The sequence below is a fragment of the Uranotaenia lowii genome, chromosome 2 (assembly GCF_029784155.1).
Source record: "Uranotaenia lowii strain MFRU-FL chromosome 2, ASM2978415v1, whole genome shotgun sequence".
In the NCBI taxonomy this organism is placed as follows: domain Eukaryota; kingdom Metazoa; phylum Arthropoda; class Insecta; order Diptera; family Culicidae; genus Uranotaenia; species Uranotaenia lowii.
Genome location: NC_073692.1, coordinates 367,190,928 through 367,210,619, shown reverse-complemented (window position 1 = coordinate 367,210,619; position 19,692 = coordinate 367,190,928). Strand labels below are relative to the sequence as shown.

General features: G+C 34.0%; 1 protein-coding gene across 1 annotated transcript in view; it reads left to right on the top strand.

The window, feature by feature from the left end:
* Nucleotides 1–9,832: 9,832 nt before the first annotated feature.
* The window catches only part of LOC129745446 (pro-interleukin-16-like), a 277,977-nt gene continuing 268,117 nt past the window's right edge, over nucleotides 9,833–19,692 (top strand). Inside the window, exon 1 of the mRNA XM_055738532.1 lies at nucleotides 9,833–10,854. The gene's annotated coding sequence lies outside the window, so the exon portion shown is untranslated. The remainder of the gene's footprint in view (nucleotides 10,855–19,692) is intronic.

The following is a 19,692-nucleotide window of genomic DNA, read 5'->3' as shown; positions in this document are numbered from 1 at the left end:
AGATTCATCATTTTAAATTCACATTTCAATTCAGATTCACAACACAGATTAGAAATAAATAATTGAAAATATGAATTAAGATTAAACCAGCAATACAGAATTTAAATAATAGATTCATGAATGATAGCTCAAAAACTTGGCTCATAAAATCCTGATCTGGAATTAAGATTCGGAAATCGCACTTATGGTACATTTTAGAAATCGTAAAGAAATTAAGAAACAGATTCAAAGTTCAATTTTTGAATTCAGGTTCAGAATTTAGATTTAAAATTCAGGAAAAGATTAAATTGTTAATGAGTTTTTCAATCAACATAAAATTGTAGAGAAATTCAAGAGAACATTAACTTGAAAATTTGCTTGTCAATTAATAGATTTATCATTTTTTATTCAGAATTTGTTTGTACAAACAATTCAGCTGAAAATCACAGATATAAAGAAGAATTTGGGTTAATTTTATATGTTTTGCTTTATACAAAATATCCCAAATTATATTTAAAAAAACTCATCCACAGGACTTTTGTTATGGAATTGATTCTTCATGAAAAATATTTCCTGTTCAAAAACCTGATCTTCACCTAAAAAATATGCACAAAATTCTATATTTTCTCGGTGTATTGTATAACATTAATGAGATTGCAGTTTTAAAGCTAAATTTCAAGTTAAAATCATAAATTTAGTTCAAGTTTGCACCAAGGTGTTATTCGACGAGCGGTGGGCGAAATGCGGGGCACGATTTTCAACAGATCCAGTCAACTTATCTGCTTTGCCGATGACATTGATATAGTCGGCAGATCATCTGCGGCGGTGGAGGAGATCTACCGCAAACTGAAACACGAAGCAGGAAGGATTGGATTGATGATTAATACGTCCAAGACGAAGTACATGCTGGCCTGCGGATCCGAGACCGACCGAACCCGCTTGTCCAGTAAAAACAAGGTCACGATCGACGGCGACGAGCTGGAGATAGTCGAAGACTTTGTCTATCTCGGCTCACTGGTGACCGCAGACAATGACACCAGCCGTGAGATCCGGAGGCGAATTATCAGCGGAAGTCGTGCCTACTATGGACTCCACAAGCAACTGCGGTCGAGAAGACTTAGCCCTCGCACGAAGTGTAACCTGTATATGACGCTCATTAGACCGGTTGTTCTCTACGGGCACGAGACATGGATATTGCTCGAGGAGGACCTGCGTACACTCGGAGTATTCGAGCGACGAGTGTTAAGAACCATCTTTGGCGGCGTACAGGAGAACGGAGTGTGGAGGCGAAGGATGAACCACGAGCTCGCGCGCCTCTACGGCGAACCCAGTATCCAGAAGGTGGTGAAGGCTGGCCGGATACGCTGGGCGGGACATGTTGCGAGAATGCCGGACGACTGTCCTGCAAAACAGGTGTTCGCTACGAATCCGGCAGGAACAAGGCGAGCGGGGGCGCAACGAGCGAGGTGGTTAGACCAAGTGGAGCGTGATCTGGCGAACGTGGGGTGCCCGAGGAATTGGAGAACGGTTGCCATGGACCGAGTGAATTTTAGGAATTATGTTCGTCAAGTTATGTCGTGAGACGGAATACTATGTAAATAAATAATTGCACCAAGCAAATTTGATCTGAAAATTTTTTATCCCTTACTGTTTTTTTTTCGAAATTTTTATTTATTCTCTACAAAGATAAGAATCTTGGAATTTGCAAAAGAGTTTGGAAGATTGGGCTTGTTTGATTTAAGCATACAATAAGTATTTTTAGAAGGCAAGCCTAAATAGAAATTAATTTATGCTCAAATCAAATAATTCAATAATAAGACTCTTAAACAAATTCAAAAATTTTAACCATCGATGAAAGAAAATTCCATGTTTTGTTTCGAAAGGTTTCATGAAGAAAATGTAGTTCACCCTTTAGACTAAGGACCACTTTTCTAAAGTTACGATTTAATACAAAAACTTTGAATGAGAACTTAAAAATGAATAATCATATAGTGACAAATTTAATTAGTTTTTTTTTATTCGTACGTTGTTGGGCAAAAATCTTTGGTAAAAATCAGTCATCAAAACCCCCCCCATGGGTCGGTTCTTCCTACGGCCCTGCAACCGATCATGATTTTTAATTTATCTTATCTCTAGTTGATTTGATTCGAATTAGCAACTTTAAATTTGAATTTTGATGAGCAATGTTAACTAAATTTGTTTTATCTTTTTGCTTTCAATATTTACAACAAAACTTGGAATTAATTATTTTTATTTTTATTTTATCAGTTTCTTATTGATCATTTCTCAATCTGTAAATTGTCAGAGTAATTGTACATGTTGTGTTCTAAATAAATGAAGCTATTATTATGACATTCAGAAATTTTTTAGCCTTTTATTTTTTAAAACTAGACAAATTGTAGTAAAGAACTTTGACCCTTTTGACTTTGATCACTGACAGTCTTGAAATAAAATGAAATATTTCTTTTTTTAATCAAATAAAATTCAATTATCAACTTTTGAATAAATTTTCCTTAAAATGTTCTTTTTCCTAATCAGATTTCACATTTCTAATCATAATAATGTTTTCCACAAATCAAGATACTACAGTGGTCTTGCCTGCATAGAATTTATTTTCGAGCAAATTCCTAGTTCAGAATAAGGAACATCATTTTGAATGATTCATCTATGACTTACCGGAAATACCATTGATTTGAAACATTTATTCTGAATTGTTTTGAAAATGTAATAAATCAACATTTTCTAGTAATATTTATTTTTTTTAAGTTTTTGTTCTAATTATAAGTAAGAAAATGGTTTAGAAGTCAATTTCTTTAATTCTTGTGCATTTTTCGTATTGTTATTATATTTGGCTAAATTTAAATTTCGAAACCCCCCCATGGACGGGACCTTCGCACGGGCCTGGCTGGTTATACCAATCATCAAAGCGTAGTTGATTTTTCGCATCCAACTTTAAATATAATAGACTCAACTACAAAATGATGATTGACTCTACGCAATCAACTATGAATATAATGGATTCAACTGTAGCTTAGCTTAGCTTAGCTTAGCTTAGTTGACTACTCATATCCACCTTAAATCATTGAACTTGAAGTGCTTAGATTTGATCGTTCATTCAAAACTACAGATAACATATTTGATTAGAATTTGTATAACTTACGCACTTCAAATTCCATGATCGCTGGCGTGGCTAAGCAGAACAAGTTCTACCTCGCCAATGGTTGCTACTCCGTGATTGATTGAGGCCATCAGCTTTGTGCAAGGGCCAAAAGAATGGTGCTTGGGACTAGCAGTTCATTCACAATGCACAAAACTCATGCTCTCCCTTTGAAAATGATCAATAACGGCGCCGGCCACGTCCTAGTAGTCAATGAGGAACGAAGGAAGGATTGTTAGTAGGATACTTTCTAGGATCAATCAACAACATTTTGCCTCTAAATATTCCAAAGACTTATTTCGAAAAATTCAGAAAAAAAGGTAAGTCAATATCACCAACTATAGAAACCGTCTATACGTCTGCGAATCTATATTTAAATATCCAAGGAAAGGGTTGTGTTAGTAGAGGAAAGGTTATAGATCAGGATCCATTTTGGTGAATGGTGCGATCGAGTTTTCCTACACCTCCTATGCTCCTAGATTTTTCCTAAGGAAACTCCTATTTCTATCTTTGAGGCAGTGATAAAAAGTTTAATAGTAAAGTAAAAAACATGTTTGAATTTTCTTTAAACTAACTTGTTTCCCTATTTCTTGTTCCTGATACACTAATGTGTTTTCAAAAACGACCCTTTAGAGTAAAGATACATCTATCAAACTTCAAAGAATATTTAAAAGGGGATATTTAAAGTATAAAAATGTTGTTGATGGAGGTCGGGAATCTCCTTTCTGTTGTTTTTTTTTTTATTTTTTTACTTATTATGTAGGTTGTGATAACTGGATAAGATCGTTTTTTGGAAACTCATCAGTGCAATTCTTCTCTATGCCTCATATTGATTTCACGATTACATGAAGAAAACAAACCAACCAAGAAAATTGGTTATTCATAGCCAAGTGAGATATTCACTCAAGTAGTGAATTAAGGTTTACTTTTAACATCAGAAACAATACTTTTTATTAAAAAGTAACTCGTAACATTCTAATTTGATTGCGTTATCTTTTTAACTGAATTTATCTATGTATATGCATATCTTATTCTTTAAGTGTTGTTTGTTATCTTTTCACACATATATTCTAGAAATTAATCCATCATTTATTGCTCATTAGCCGTACAAACTTTTAAGAATAATTCAAAAACATGAAAAAAAAATTAGATTAGTGATAATTTTTTTGGCGGAAAATAAATTTCAACCTGAAGCTTACGTTTATTTATCTGTATGTATTAATTTTGTGTTATGGTTGCATTAAGATTTTTGAAATACATCATAACAATCAAATTAGTGTTGGGTGCTATTTTTTTTTTAAGTTGGTCTTTTCGAAAATGTCAAGTTATGTAAGTCAAGATCTAGGAACAAAGTCATCAAGTTATTCTATGTCTTATTTCGTCTTTCGTTTTACAATTTTGCTTTTGCTTTTATTATTTTGAAAATTTTAGCCCTCTTAGCGTTTTTATTTTATTTTTACACTTTACTATCTACAATTATGTCAACTCATGTCTGTGAACGTAAATTCCAATTCCTTAACTTAAATTTATACTGTTGTTTCTGTTTAATGGTTTCCTTGCTAAGGAATTTATTATATTTTTTTTATGAGAAAAATGCCTGTCCAGAATTTGGTAGCAAAAATCCTGTCCAACAACCACGATTAATCAGAATTTTTTGGGGAAATAAGCAGTTGATAACTATTCTTCATTTCTGTCACAATTGAAAATCTTATACCTATGTGTAAATTTAATGTACTTTTCTTTAAGAGAAAAAAGCTCTGGGAATAATTGTCATATATTAGAAATCGAATACTTCTACTGAATTTTACTTTAAAACTCGCACTTGAAAATTTTAATTCTAATATTGAAGCAACAATTTGGTATTGAAATTCTTGATTTAAATTTAACGATTGATTTTATAAATATTATTCCCCATTTTAATTAAATTTTTATTTGAAATCTAGGTTGAAAACTCAAAAATCTTGATAAAGTTTGATAGAATAATTTGGTCTGGTATTTTTTCATATTTTTTCTCAACCAGTTACAAAACCAAACTTAAAATCTGAATATGGATGTTTGTGTTGGTATTTATCGAAATATCCCTATTTAATTAATGTTTTTAAAAAATATCGAAGAATGTTAAAATAACTAGATTTAAAAGAAAACGGTTTGTTCGAAATAGCTTATACAATCAACGAGTAAAAAAAGCTAAAAAGCCTATTGCTATGAAGAATCTATTTAAAGTAGGGTTTGCCGAATAATTTTCATTAACGAATGTTAAATATGGTTCAATATATTAAGTTCTCCGTGTTTTTTTTCAATTTTGTCTTGAATATTTATTCTACTTGTTTTATTCTAATCAACATAATCAACCGTTTAAGAATTTCAACGAAGCATTTAATCATTTGATTTCGAGGAAAAATTACCAAACCCGTATATCATGAAGATAAATTTACAAAAAAAAACAAGAACGTTCAAATGTCCTCACAAACGATGAACCATCTGTATAATAGAGAGAATATTTGACATCTGGCATCATTGCGATTACCTTATTGATCGATTTGGTCAAGTTGGAAACGAGCCTCAGAATTGTTGCTTGGAAACAAGGGTATTTGCTAGGATGCCTCAGAATTGATTTCAAATGATGTAAAAACATCGTTGTTAGTAACTTGAACACGGATGAGTGTGAAAATTAAATATACTTATCTGTTAATCCTGTGTCCATTATCTGTGCACTCCAATAACACATCGAAAAATATATGGTTATCGATTCCGGAACCAAAGCTATATTGGAAGCTTTCGCAATTTTAAAGCATCACCTGATTTTCAATTCTGGTATCAACCTATTCAAAAGCTCTCTTTGCGTCATCGATCAACCAAACATAACACCGCAGAAAAATTATCTTTTTCTCTTCTTGAATGACAATCAGACTTCACTCATCGAATTAATGAAAACATAACTCTTTTTATCATCATTATCAAACCACAAAAATTTAGCAAAATCTCAGCTGCTGAAACACCATGACCTTCCTCTGCACTAAGTCGAAGAATATCCCGACTATCCAGTCAGATTTTTCGATCAATTCTGCAACCGCATTTTTTCTAATTGGAACTTCGAATATAATGGATTCAACTGTAATGGTATAATTGATTCAACTGTAAAGATTATAGATTCAACAACAATTGTATTATTTATTTTAGACATTCAACTATAAATATACATGATTCAACTACAAACTGCTGATTGACCTTACACAATCAACAATGAATATTATAGAAGCAACTGTACTGGTATAATTGATTAAATTGTTAATATGATAGATTCAACTGCATTTTAATGATTGATTTTAGGCATTCAACTATAAATATAATTGATTCAACTATACATTCCTGGGTGACGTCTCACATTTAACTATAAATTCGATAGATTCAATTGTAGTGGTATAATTGATTCAACAGTACATATGATAGATTCAACTACAAATGTATGATTGATTGTTGGTATTGAATTATAAATATAGAAAATTAAACAATATTTTTATGATTGATTGTGTGATTCTTGAATACTTTAGTGTTAATCCGTATTCATCAGCAAAAATTAAATAAAAAACCGTAAGTGTGAGACCACTACGTGTTCCCTGTGATCGTAGTGCTGTTTTTAGGGCCCAGTTGGCAGTTCCTGACGTCGGTGGCAAAGCGCAAGCGCAAGCGGGGAAACATTTTCCTCTACCAGTTCCTGGCAGCAGTCGTGTAGTAGGCCGACAGCTCCTGGAATTGGGAAAGGTACACCGAATCTGGCTGCCCGCGAAATCGACGTGGATCTCGCCGTTCCTTTACGTGATCCTGGCAGGATCCCACAGGATCAGAAGCACGAACTTCTAAGGACATCTGCAAATGCAAATGCAAAAAAAAAGCCACAGCGGAGGAACCAGGACGTGGAAGTCGGGATTTCCGGCCAGCTTTTCTATTTAGCATCGTGGCGGCTTAAACGAAAGAAATGCAAAATGCTGAAATAATAAATTAGGAGAAAATAAAACGTAGTCATAAAATTATTCCAAAAAAAACATGTTAAACTATGATAACTTCTAATGTAAACAGAATTTAAATTTACAATATTTATAGTTGATCTCATTGAATCAATCATAGAAATTAAATTGAACGTATCATTGAGAAACTACACCGCCGGTGTCACCAAAGGGCGCTAGAAATCGAGATTCGGGAACGTAAGTGGAGATGGATTGGGCACACGCTGCGAAAAGATGAAAAAGAGATATGCAGAGAGGCGCTAGATTGGAATCCAGATGGACATCGAAGAAGAGGCAGACCCAGAAACTCGTGGCGGCGAAGCCTAGCCTCTGAAATCAGAACTGTCGACGAGAATCTTAACCGGGACCAGGTGAAGACGCTGGCTCCGGATCGTCAACAGTGGAGGTCTTTTACCACGGCCCTATGCACCGGAGGATCGGCGCGGGATCATTAAGTAAGTAAGTAAGTATCATATTTATCATATTAAATCAATCATATTATTATAGTTGAATCTATCATATTTATAATTAAATCAATCATAAATTATAGTTGAATCTACTATAATTATTGTTGAATGTATGACATCAATCGTATATTATAGTTGAATCTATTATATTTATAGTAGAATGCACAAAATCATTATACTACCATAGTTGAATGTATTATATATGTTGTTGAATGTACGAAATCAGCCAGATTGTCTATTATATGGATTGTTGAAATTTTGATAATTATGGTTGATCGAGAATAAATCAGATATATGATTAAATATAAGTGGATTATTGTTGGAAATACCAACAATCCGTGTTGAAAGAAGTGGTCGTAATGTAAACCTTGTGGAACACCTGAGGCACACCCATGTAACTTATCGAAAATCCTTTCTATACGCTCAGTGCTGCTCCCTTCTGAGTGGGGGTATCATAACAGGCGGCGAAAATAGCTTGTACACCCTCTTTACTACCTAATAGTTCGAGTCTTTGATAACGTAAACTTCAAAAAAGGTTAAAAAAATCAAAGTAGCCGTTGTTTGAATTCGTTTTGGTAGCATAAATTCCAAGAAGTCATTCAACCAAAATGGGCCGCAAAAACTGTGCAGTTGTTGGATGTTTTGCTTCCAAATCCGGAATAGCAAAGAAAACATTCTTTCGTGCATCTGGTAAAGGCAGGTAAGTGTTCTATTTTCAAAATTGATAAGATTCGGTTACATTGAATGATCTCGAACATTTCAGATCATTTGAGTGCTGGAAAAAGTTTAGCGGCAATCCAGACATGAAGCCTCACCACTTAATCTGCGAGAATCATTTCTCAGAGGATGATTTTTTTTTAATAAATCCAACCATTCCCAAGGGTAGGTAGTTTTTTTGTACGAAGAAACAACCGGACAATCATTTTATAATTTTTAATTTTATTCAAAATGCGAAACCAACACTTAATGGCCCGAAGATTGTTGAAAACGTATTCGAAACCAAAGATTTTCCACCAGTTTTACCGGATGCTAATGATATTCCTCGCGAAGTCGAAAGCTACCATGCATGGTAAGATATTTTCGAAAATTTTAACGTTTTGAATGTATCCTTATTTCTTTGAAAACCACTTACTTAGAACGATTCACAGTATGTACCTGAATGGTTTTCCCTGATATCAATGTTTTTTACAAAGTTTGAAGTTTGAATTTTGAGAACCCCAGAAGGCCCACTAAGGTAAATTATTAATGTTCTGTTTAAAGCAACGCGAAAACAAATTTAGGCTTTCTAATTGCTTCTAGAATAACTTAACTCAACGAAATAATCAAAAATATTCTTCAGCTTGTAAAGCATGTAGATGTCGCTATTGTACTGACTGCCAACCATAATAACTTTGAATGCGATTTGGTTTTCCCAAGACACACTTTGGTATCCTTAGTAACATGGGTGAGTTTTGTTGCCCCAACTCTTTAGATGGCGTTGCGAACATCGAATATCCATATAGAAGAATGTATGTTCGCGGCAAAGCCCACTTCTTTATCTTGAAGTGACGGTATCTTGGCCTGAGGTAACCTGAATGTTAATGGAATTTGTTTTTCTTTACATAAAATTTTATTGTTTGTTATGTCTTCTCTGTCTTTCGCAGGCTATTCTTCTTGAGAACTTAAAATGCACTTATCCTTTTTTTCTCAATTGTATGAAGTTCATTCAGAGGTCGAAAAGAGACCCAAAGGATTTGTCAATAATTTCAACTGTTCGTTAAGAGTTTCCTCGGTAATAATTTCCAGAATAAAACACATCAACCAATAGGTTTAACTCACAAATTTAAACCCCGTCCACCTGGTCACCTCGCGAAAAACTCGTTCCTAACTCTCTCAAGGAAGCCGGATTCCTCTCTGTTTTTGACCCGGTTCCGTTTTGCTTTGCTCCTTCGTCTTACTATTTGCTTTGAAGCATCTGCGTTTGATTCCAAATACAATCCACCCCACACATTTTCTCTCCCTTCGTTGTAAACAACTGGTGGAACGACCGGCGATCATCCATATGTTTCCTGAAGCATGAACACCCTCCTCGGGCGGAAAAAAACGGTGATGGTCGCTTGAGGACGGATTCAAGCGGAATAGGAGAATGAATGATACCCTCTTTCTTGGACTTGTTTTGCTGCCACGAGTGGCTCGAGCGAATGGTTCTCTGCTGTTGCCGAATTCAGTTCGCTTCCAACCATCGAATCGGTCGGATTGGGCCTACGAATTCGTTGTTTAGTTAGTGTCCGCTTGTTGTGCTTGGGCTTTCGCGATCCTCGTTCTGGATTGTCGCAGTGTAGTGCTACGTCGTCGATGCGTTCTGCTAATTCTGCTGCGGGTGCGTTGTTGTGTTTCGTTTTGTGCTTACGTTTGCATGCTGACTGCTGCATCAGCGTCTATTTGGAGTGGAGAAGAGCATTTGTCGTATTTTGAATACAATGCGCCGCTTGACGACGACGATCAATGTGTAGTCCTCGGTGATTTATGAGCAAATTATGCGTTTTCGCGACAGTCCGTTCGTTGCCTTGAAATTATTCCAGAGATCTTCCACCTAGAGGTGACCTGAAATTTGTTTGATTGTTCGTTGAGGTTTGGATGCATTCAGCGGATAATTTGCGCCTTGACACTTCAAAAATGGATATTTGAAGTATTTTGGGAAGAAGAATGTGAAATGGATTTAAAAATTCTTCAAGCACAAGCAAAAAACATAAAATTACCACAAAGGAAGTGAAAACTGCTTTCCATATTAGTACCTAAGTGAGTGCAGCGAGTTGTGTTTCGAGATTGTATACAGAGGAAAGCCAGCCGCACTTTCATATAAGGAATGAAGGAAGAAAAGTGAGTCCCATGTGTTTCGTGTTACTTTACACAATTTCTTTCCACGACTGCCTATTTTCTTTAGAATCTGCCGACAACGACGAAGCCCGCTTTGAATAATTGTTAGCACAAGACGCAGCGTGTGTTTTTTTTCAACAAACAACTGAGACGAGACAAAAAATCAACAGAAAAATTCAAAAGTGCATGAAGTGATCGATGCTTTCTATTGAAAATGTCTGGAGTGGAAATTTAAACCATACGGGTGTTTCAATTTAAAAGGATTATCTGGTTTGGGGGGAAAGGGAACACGTGAGAAAAAGGATTTTTGTGTTTCCTGCTGATACTGCTCTATCTACATCGGTGCTGAACTGGATATAATAAGCACACACCTTGGATTCATCGATAAAAGGTTAGTTGAAACCTTGAACCGGGAGTTTTCTCTAATCCCAGAAAATGGTTAGAATTATTAATAAGTTTGATTTTTTTTATAAATTTTTTATCTGAACTCTTACTATTTTAAGGATTTTTTCGTTTATAATAATGTTCGAAATTGTTGAACAGTAACCTGAAACCTCAACTTAAACGAAATCCGCAAAACACTCATAACCACACTGAGCAGAACAAATCCATAATCTCATAAAGGGGCACATGCTTTTGGGATTAAATTACTAGCCCTCGTCCTGCTTCTGCTGCTTCTCTCGCTTTTCTGCACCAAAATTGAGTTAGCTTCTTCAATTCTGGCAGGCCGGATCGAGAAAGATTCTATGGAGATCGACACGAAATGCCTGTTCACACTTATTTTGAGCGTCGTCGTCGTCGTTGTCGTCTCAAAGATGTTTGTATTTCCTTGGTTTAAAACAAAATTAGCAATGGAACGAAAAATTTCTGGGAATTTTTTTATTTCTCTGGTTAGATATGATTGAATTGCTTTTCAAGGATTGAATTTTGCTGAAATCAGCTGCATTTAGATAGGCACACGCTTAAAAAGTTATTCCATGAAACATGCATTCGCTTTATTTTTTTTTTAATTCAAAATTGATGATTGAACAGCATTGAACAATCAAAGCAATGGGTTATGAACTTCTAAAATTTACTGTTGATTGATTGTTTAAAAATACTGAGCAGTGAAATCAAATCTAACGATCCGAGTTCGTTTTGGTAGACCTTCTTACCTCAAAGTTATCACATTTTCAAAGGTTGTATAATGCATAGCCGTAGGAACAGGAGGGGGGGGGGGGCTTAGCCCGCCTCCCCCCCTCATAAAAACAAGCAAGGTTTTTTCTCTACAGGGGAGAATGGGGATACTTGATTTTCATTTATTTTCATCATATCTTTTTGAAAAAATTTAGCATCTTTTGCATTATCTGACAGCGTTTAACTTCAAGTTTATATGCTCCGAAAGTTAGAACGATACATGAACTCGTAGATGAACTAGAAAAGTTCTCGTGAAACTAAAAAAAAAATGATATTTTTTAAGTTACAGGAGACTTGATCCTTTACTAAAGGAGACCTGATCCTTATTTTAGGGTCTCGTTACCCTAGGCAAAAATCTAGTTAAATCCGAAGATAAAAGGTCCGTGGACTATTTAATGCCATATTAGTTCTCATTTTATAGTTTTTAAGTATCATTCAAAGAGAATTTTAAAAGTTTGTCTACTACCCTATAATCATTGCATACTTTAAGGCGCAATTTCCTAGTATTTGGACAAATACAGTATTTTTTATTCATTTTTAACAGAAAATTACTGGATAAACATTAGTTATTTGACAGATATTTGTAATTTCATGATAACCAATGATAACGATCCGTTCAGAAGAAAAATACATTTTTTTGAACTCATAGGGATCAATTATACCCATTACATACATATTGGAATAAATATTTTTATTATATTTTTTTCATGTTCGAAACATTTTAAAGGGATAAAAAAAAGATCTTCAAATTTTATTTTATTCAATTCTTCAAACAAAGTTCAATAACTCGAAAAATAACATTTTTAAAATTTGATGAGATAAAAGCATTGTTGTTTTGTTCTATTTGGCACATTTTTTAGAACATTTGTTTTTTGTAAGCCATTCCTGTTTCGAGATATTGCGAAGGAATCAAGTATCCCCAGGGATCAGGTATCCTCATCCTCCCATACTTCAAAATTTGAAGTTCTGAATAAAATTTTGATGACGGAGTAAGGTTTTTCGAGAGTAACAATCTTGACTCAGAAGTGATGTCAAAACATCGAAAACTAATCCCAGGTTCAGAATTTAACTACTCACTTTTGCTCACTTTTTAATAGTAATTCATTTCTGAACATTGAATTTTAAATAAGATTTAACTCATTTCAGAGGTTCTGGTTCCATATAATCAAAATCGAAATTGTATTTGTGTTTTCATAATTCGAATTCTGTATCCAGTTAAGGATTCTTGATTTTCGGTTCGGATCATCATTAAAAATTGAAAATAAAAGCTTCATTTCAAATCGTCGTTCAAATTTGGTTTTTCATTTCATTCGAAATTTGGTTCATTATTTTAAAACTCATATGAACTTTTTTTCTTATGGAAAATTCTAACAAAGCTTCAAATGGCGGTACAGATTCATCATTTAAAATTTAAATTTTTACTAAGATTTGCAAGTCGGAAAAGAAATACATAAATGAAATAAATAATCGACATGTTTCAATCAGAATTATAATTAATCATTCGTGATTTGAGGGCTCTGAACAAAATATCAATCCTCGGCTCATATTTTAAATTCTAATCTGAAATCTAAATTCAGAAAACATATGTATACATATGTATACATATGTAACATATGTATGTAGTTCAGGTTCGAAATTTAGATTCAGAATTTTTTTTCACAATTCAGATTCTGATTTCAATGAGTTCCATAACCTGAATAATATTATCAAGATGACTATTTCGGTAAGTACCGTAAACTGGGGGAACTTTGATCACCGGGGTAACTTTGATCAACATGAAATTTTCGCAGAAAATCATCATTTACTAAGTCTGAAGTTAAAATATCTAAAAACTGTTTACTACGTCTGAAAGCGTATGAATTGAGTTTTAAATTGGCTTAATTTGGTTTGTAGTTGGAGATTTTTTTTATATTAGGGGAGAGTGGGGTATCGTGGGCCATAGGGAGACGTGGGCCACTTTTAATATCTCAGATGTGTGTTGAGATAAAAATCTCAAACCAACTCTCATCGTCGTCGCTTTGCGTGAGCATATATTCATATATGTTGTTGACTTAAATACGTATCATATGCTTCTTTTATTTATCAAGCTAAAACAAGTTGGAAAAATTTACTTTCATAATTAAAAATACACCCGCTAATTGCATCGAAGAGGAACCTAAAGCTTATATCAAAAATATGCTCATACGTTTATGATCTTAGTTTTGTCATGATCTTTCACGTGGAAAAGGGATTTTTGATGAAACATCAATAAGTCACACGAACGCAACCAATTTGCAAATCATAGCTTGTGGGGAATCATGGGCCACACATCTTGAACCACCAATATTTTTATGTTTTTATACACATTCAAAACTAAAAATACGTTTTCCCTATCTGTAAAGTTTTCTTATGCCAATAAAGAGTTATGAAAAATATTTTGTCCATCCTATATAAGGAATTTTGCCAAAACGTTCGCGAGCCAGGTTCTGGAATCTATGCGATTTTGTGGCCCACGATTCCCCACCATTTTTCAAAATCCAAATAATATTGCTTTTTTTTAAAACAGTCAGAATTTGGGGAAAATAACTTATTAAAAAAAAAACCTTATAATACCTTGAAAATGTAGAAAACCATACCATTTTTTATTTTCATTTTATTTTTTATAATAAAGCAAACGATTCAAAACGTTGTTGAACGATCTAGTCACGGTCGAGAATAGTGAAATAGGTCTAATTTGAATATATTTCTGTTTATACCGCTATTCAATCGTTTGAAAGATGTGGTCGGGCTGGCCAAGTGCCGTAAAGAATTATCTGGTCGATTACCGTAGCAATAATTATGGTAGACATGGACGCCGAGTGGTGTGTAACATTTAAGAATAAATGTGATTTTTTTTTTCAACAGACACATGGAAAACGAAACGAAAAAAAGTGGCCCATGATTCCCCACTCTCCCATACTTAAAATGTAGTTTTAAAGTTTTAAAATATCTGTTTTTTCGAAGACTCACAAACAAACACCATTCCTGATAATAGGATAGGATTTATGGGCAAATGGGTTGTTTTATATGAAAGTTAATTTTTTTTTCCTTTGTATAGGCATAGTTTCAGAGTTATTTTTATGGTCATCATAGGATAAGTTTTGGATATTTTTTAAAACGTACATTTTATATGAAAAAGCCTGTATAGAATAAATGGCTAAAAACTCTATCAAATGGTTAAATTGCAATGAAAAAAGAACATAGGAATAGAAGGAGGACCTGGAAAATTGCATGATGATAAAATTTCATATGTATTTGAAGCCAAAAAATATTGATAAATGTTTATAATTTTTGCCCCTAAATGTATGTAGCAACATTGTCCATCTTTTGAGAATATTTGTTTTTGAAAGAAAACATTAAACAAATCAATTGAGTTCAAACATAAAATTACTGTTATTGATGTATCAATCCTTCTGTGCTAATTGGCATCAAAATAATAATTTTGAAGATGTTGAGATACGTTAAAACAATTGTGATCAAAGTTACCCCGAAACATCAAACATTTAGTTATAGCCACTAAGAGCAAGTTCACTGGTGTTGGGAAAAAGTGGTAGAAATTTTGACACTTACGGCACATTTTGAAAATTTTGTCATGCAAAAACAATTTCAAGATCATAGGTCACTTTTTCCCAACACCAGTAAACTTGCTCTAATGTCGTTTGAATTTTCTGCTATCAATTATCATGCTTTATACTCCTTACATCAGTAAGTATTTTAAAACTTTTTATGGTTACAAAAAAGCAACCTTTCAAAATATTCGTAAATGAATTAAAAAAGTGATCAATGTTCCCTCAGTTTACGGTAATTAAAATTGAAAGAGATCGCAGGCATATAATTCTGATTGTATTTTAACCAAAGTCAGTTCGTTTTCACAATTCCGCTAAAAATGACAAACACTAAGTACAGTATGAATTTATTTTGCAAGTTTTGTCTTATGAAAAACTCTGCTTTTTATTTGGAACAAAAGCATCGACTGGAGTTGATTTTTAATTAAAAGCATTTGATAATTAAAACACCTGTATCTTTTATTTTTAAAACAATTGCAGGGAATTCCATATGTTTTCAGCGTTTTTTCAACGTTATTAAGTCGTTTTTCAGGAACCAAATTTAAAACTATTTTTTTATAACCAGTATAGAGTTTGCATAAATTACTTTTACTTTTGAAAAATGAATTTTATTTAACGCGGAAAATTGGATTTTACCGACGCGGCCCGGTTTCCAAAGTTTCGTCGAAAGTACTGATTTTGCCCGAATTTATTCAAAATCAAACGAAAAATTCATATTACATTTCCATAATTGAAATTTTCTTCGCCAAAATAGAAATTTCTTAAGCAAGATTAATATAATTAAACATAAACGATTTTTTTTGGAGCCGTTTTTCGATGAAAAAAAAAATGATACCAATGTTTTTCCTCCTGATTTTTGTTGAATAGTTCCTGGATTTTTTGTGAAATTTGTCCGGATATTTTCCGGATTATGGTGTGGAAATTTGGAAATTGAATGCCGGATTTGGCCAGGTTTGAAATAAAACGTATCCCGGATTCGTGCGGGAGAACTTCTGGCAACCTTAAACTAAGTTCAACAGATTTTGATACAAGTTTGAAGATATCAACCATCGATGAGAGTAAGCTTCCTATTTTGTTACTTAAAGATTCTTTATTCAAATTTAAATAGCAATTTCGAAGATTGTAGGACGTATTTCAAAAGTTTCTATTCAACACGAAAAACAATTTTTGTAAAAGAATTAAAAAATGAATTATCAAATGGTGTTGACAGAATATTTTTAATTTTTTTTTTCATGTTTTTTTATTTGAGCAAAAATGTCATAGATAAAAATAGGTCACCGAATTTTTACAAAAATAATGTTCATTTGGGTATACGTTAATCATCATTTATGTTCATGACATTGGGTTGGTACCGTAAAATGGGGTTGAATTAGGACAGTTTACGAACTATTTTCGTAATATTTCTGTCAAATTTTATTAAGTGAACCTAATTGAAACTCAATCGAAGAATTCAGTGCGTTGTTTTTCGCTTCGCAGATATTTTTCGGTTATTCCTTTTCCCACCTTTAATCATATTCGAAGAAATATTAATTGTAGTGCCTAACTCCAGGGGCAAAAATGATCGTAATAATTTATTAGTTTTATTTTTTTATTTCCAGCGGAAGCTGAAAGCGATGTCTTTTGGGTTGAACTTAATAAGGGTTGTTCTTTCTTTCAACATTTTTTTTTTCGTTTACAGATGGTCCTAGACACTGTGATGTTCAATTTTGATTAACCCCAAGTTTTGTTGATATGTTTAGCAAATTAATAGCATTTTTTCGTTGATATGTTTAGTAATTGAATAGCATTTTAAGCAGTTTTAATCAATTGACTTTTTCTTTTTTCTCCAAAATCGTTTCAATACTAAATACCATAATTGCATCACTATTTCCCATGGTATAAATATTCTCGTTTTTTTATGCTTCAAATGAATATTGTTTTACATTTTTTTGAGCATATTTCTATATTAAGTTCTGTTTATCGATATGTGTTATCTGAAATGCCTTTGATTATCTACTTTGAATTCTATGATAATCTTATCAATTTACATTTCATAATATTTGTCAACATAAGAGCACCTGTATCCGTGGTCCAAACAGCCGGATTAGACCCAAATTCTGACCCGAGCAACCGCACTGGTGATCCATTATACCAGGTTCAACTCAACTTTTTTTAGAGCTGGTACTTATAAGGATTGGTCCAAAACTGATGGGATTTGGATCCAATTTGACGCATTTCTAAACCGTTTGACAGTTAATGGAACACGAGTGCAGTTGCCAGTTTTTTTATTGGATCGAATCTAATTTCTTTAGTTCAATTCTTGTATAAATTAGACCCAAGTATAGACCACGAATACAGATGCTCTAAGAAGGCTTTTGTTTTGAAGAAGAAGGAACATTAAGATCATTAAAAATATTCATCGAATTCTAATTTACAGCAACTTAAAATCATAGGGTTATGAAATCATTTTTGTTTTACAAAAGGATTACTCTCAATATACGTCAAGTATTCTATCATTTTTATTTTTTCCTTAAACTCTTCTTCCTTAAACACGCGTTTTCAAAGTCTGTAAATTCATTTGAGAACTTCTATTTATTTTTTTTTATATCTTTTAACCTCCTCACGCCGTTCGAGTCAGTATCTATAAAATATATAATGAATTGATTTTATCCTAATTTTTTTTAAATTTGGTTCGATGAAAGAGCAGAAAAGTATGATTTTGTAAAAGATTAGAAAAGTGGAAAAAGTGACGCGTTATTACGTTGGCCCAGTGGTCGGCAACTTTCTAAGTCAAAAGAGCCAAAAACTTCAAATGTTTCCAAATTGAAAAGTTCAAAAGAGCCACATTAAAAATTTATTCTTTTTGTTTAAAAAAAAAATCAATGAATATAAGTTTTACGAAAATAACTTTAAAATCATGTTGAATTTTTTCTAACTCTTGGATATTTTTTAAAATCTGTTCCGATTACCAATAAGTATATGGATTATCTTCTGTATTATCAACTCTTCTAACATGGTGTGATTTTAAATCAATTTGAATAAGTTTGCAAATAACGGATCAAAAAATTAAAAATCCATATTTAGCTTAAATGAATACTTTGCATAATGTTCAAAGGAAAAAAATGAACATATTAACATAACCAAAATATTTATAATTTCTTCGGCAAAAAAAGCTTTTAAAATTACAATCTTAAGGGAAATAAATTTTCTTAACCTTCCAAAACCCAAAAAGAGTCATTCGACCGAAACTCATGAGGCCGAAAGCCATTCGGCCAAAGGTCATTCAGCCGATGGACGTTAGGTTGAATGGGCTATCTGGCCGAACAGGCCACTAGGCCGAATTGGTTATTCGGCCGACGATTATCCATCCGAATGCTGTTAGGCCGAAAGGATGTTCGGCCTAATGGTCACTAGGCCGAAAGGTTATAAGGCCGAATAGTAATTAGGCCGATTGATAATAAGGCCGAATGATCGTTAGGCCATATGGTCACAAAGCCGAATGGTCGCAAGGCCGAATGATCGTTAGGCCGAAATTTTGTAAGGCCGAAAGGTTATTAGGCCGAATGGTCGTAAGGGCGAATGGATGCTAGGCTGAAGGCTCGTAAGGCCGAATGGTCGTTATGCCGAATGGCAATAAGGCTGAATGATCGTCATGAATGGTTGCTAGGCCAATGAGAAATCTTTTACACTTGTCTGCATGCTAGGCCGAATGGTCATGATGCTGTTAGGTCGAATGGGCGATAGGCCGAATGTTCATAAGGCCAAATGGTCATTAGGCCGAATGGTTATTACACTGAATGGTTGTGAAGCCGAATGGACGATAGCCGAATCCGCCATTGCGTCCATTCGGCCTGAAGACCATTCGGCCTAATGATCATTCGGCCTAACTACTGATCGGCCTAACATGCAGAAAAGTGATAATATGTCTTATAGACCTAGCATAAATTCAGCCCAACGACCATTCGGCTTTGTGGCTATTCGGCCTAACAACCTTCTGCATCCATTCAGCCTTACGAATATTCGGCCTTACAACCATTCGGCCTATCATCCATTCTTCCTTATGACCATTCGGCCTGGCATCCATTCACCTTTACGATCATTTGGCCCGACGACCGACCATTCGGCCTAGCGATCTTTTGGCCTAGCATCCAATCAGCCTTACGAACATTCGGCCTAATGACCATTCGGCCTATCGTCCGTTCAGCCTGATGACCATTCGGCCAAATAATTTTCGGACAGATAACCTTCGGCCTAGTGTCCCATTCGGCCTTTTGTCCTATTCGGCCGAACATCCGTCGGCCTAGCGACCTTCGACCTAACATCTTTTGGCCTATCGGCCTTCGGCCGAATGTCCGGCCCCCGTTCGCAAAATATTCGTTTTCGGGGAAATTTGAATTGTAGTTTGATTTCGTTCTCCTGGCTGTAAATGTTAACTAATTTTGATGATATTATATTCATTGTGTAGGTAATTTATTTTAATTACTCAAAAT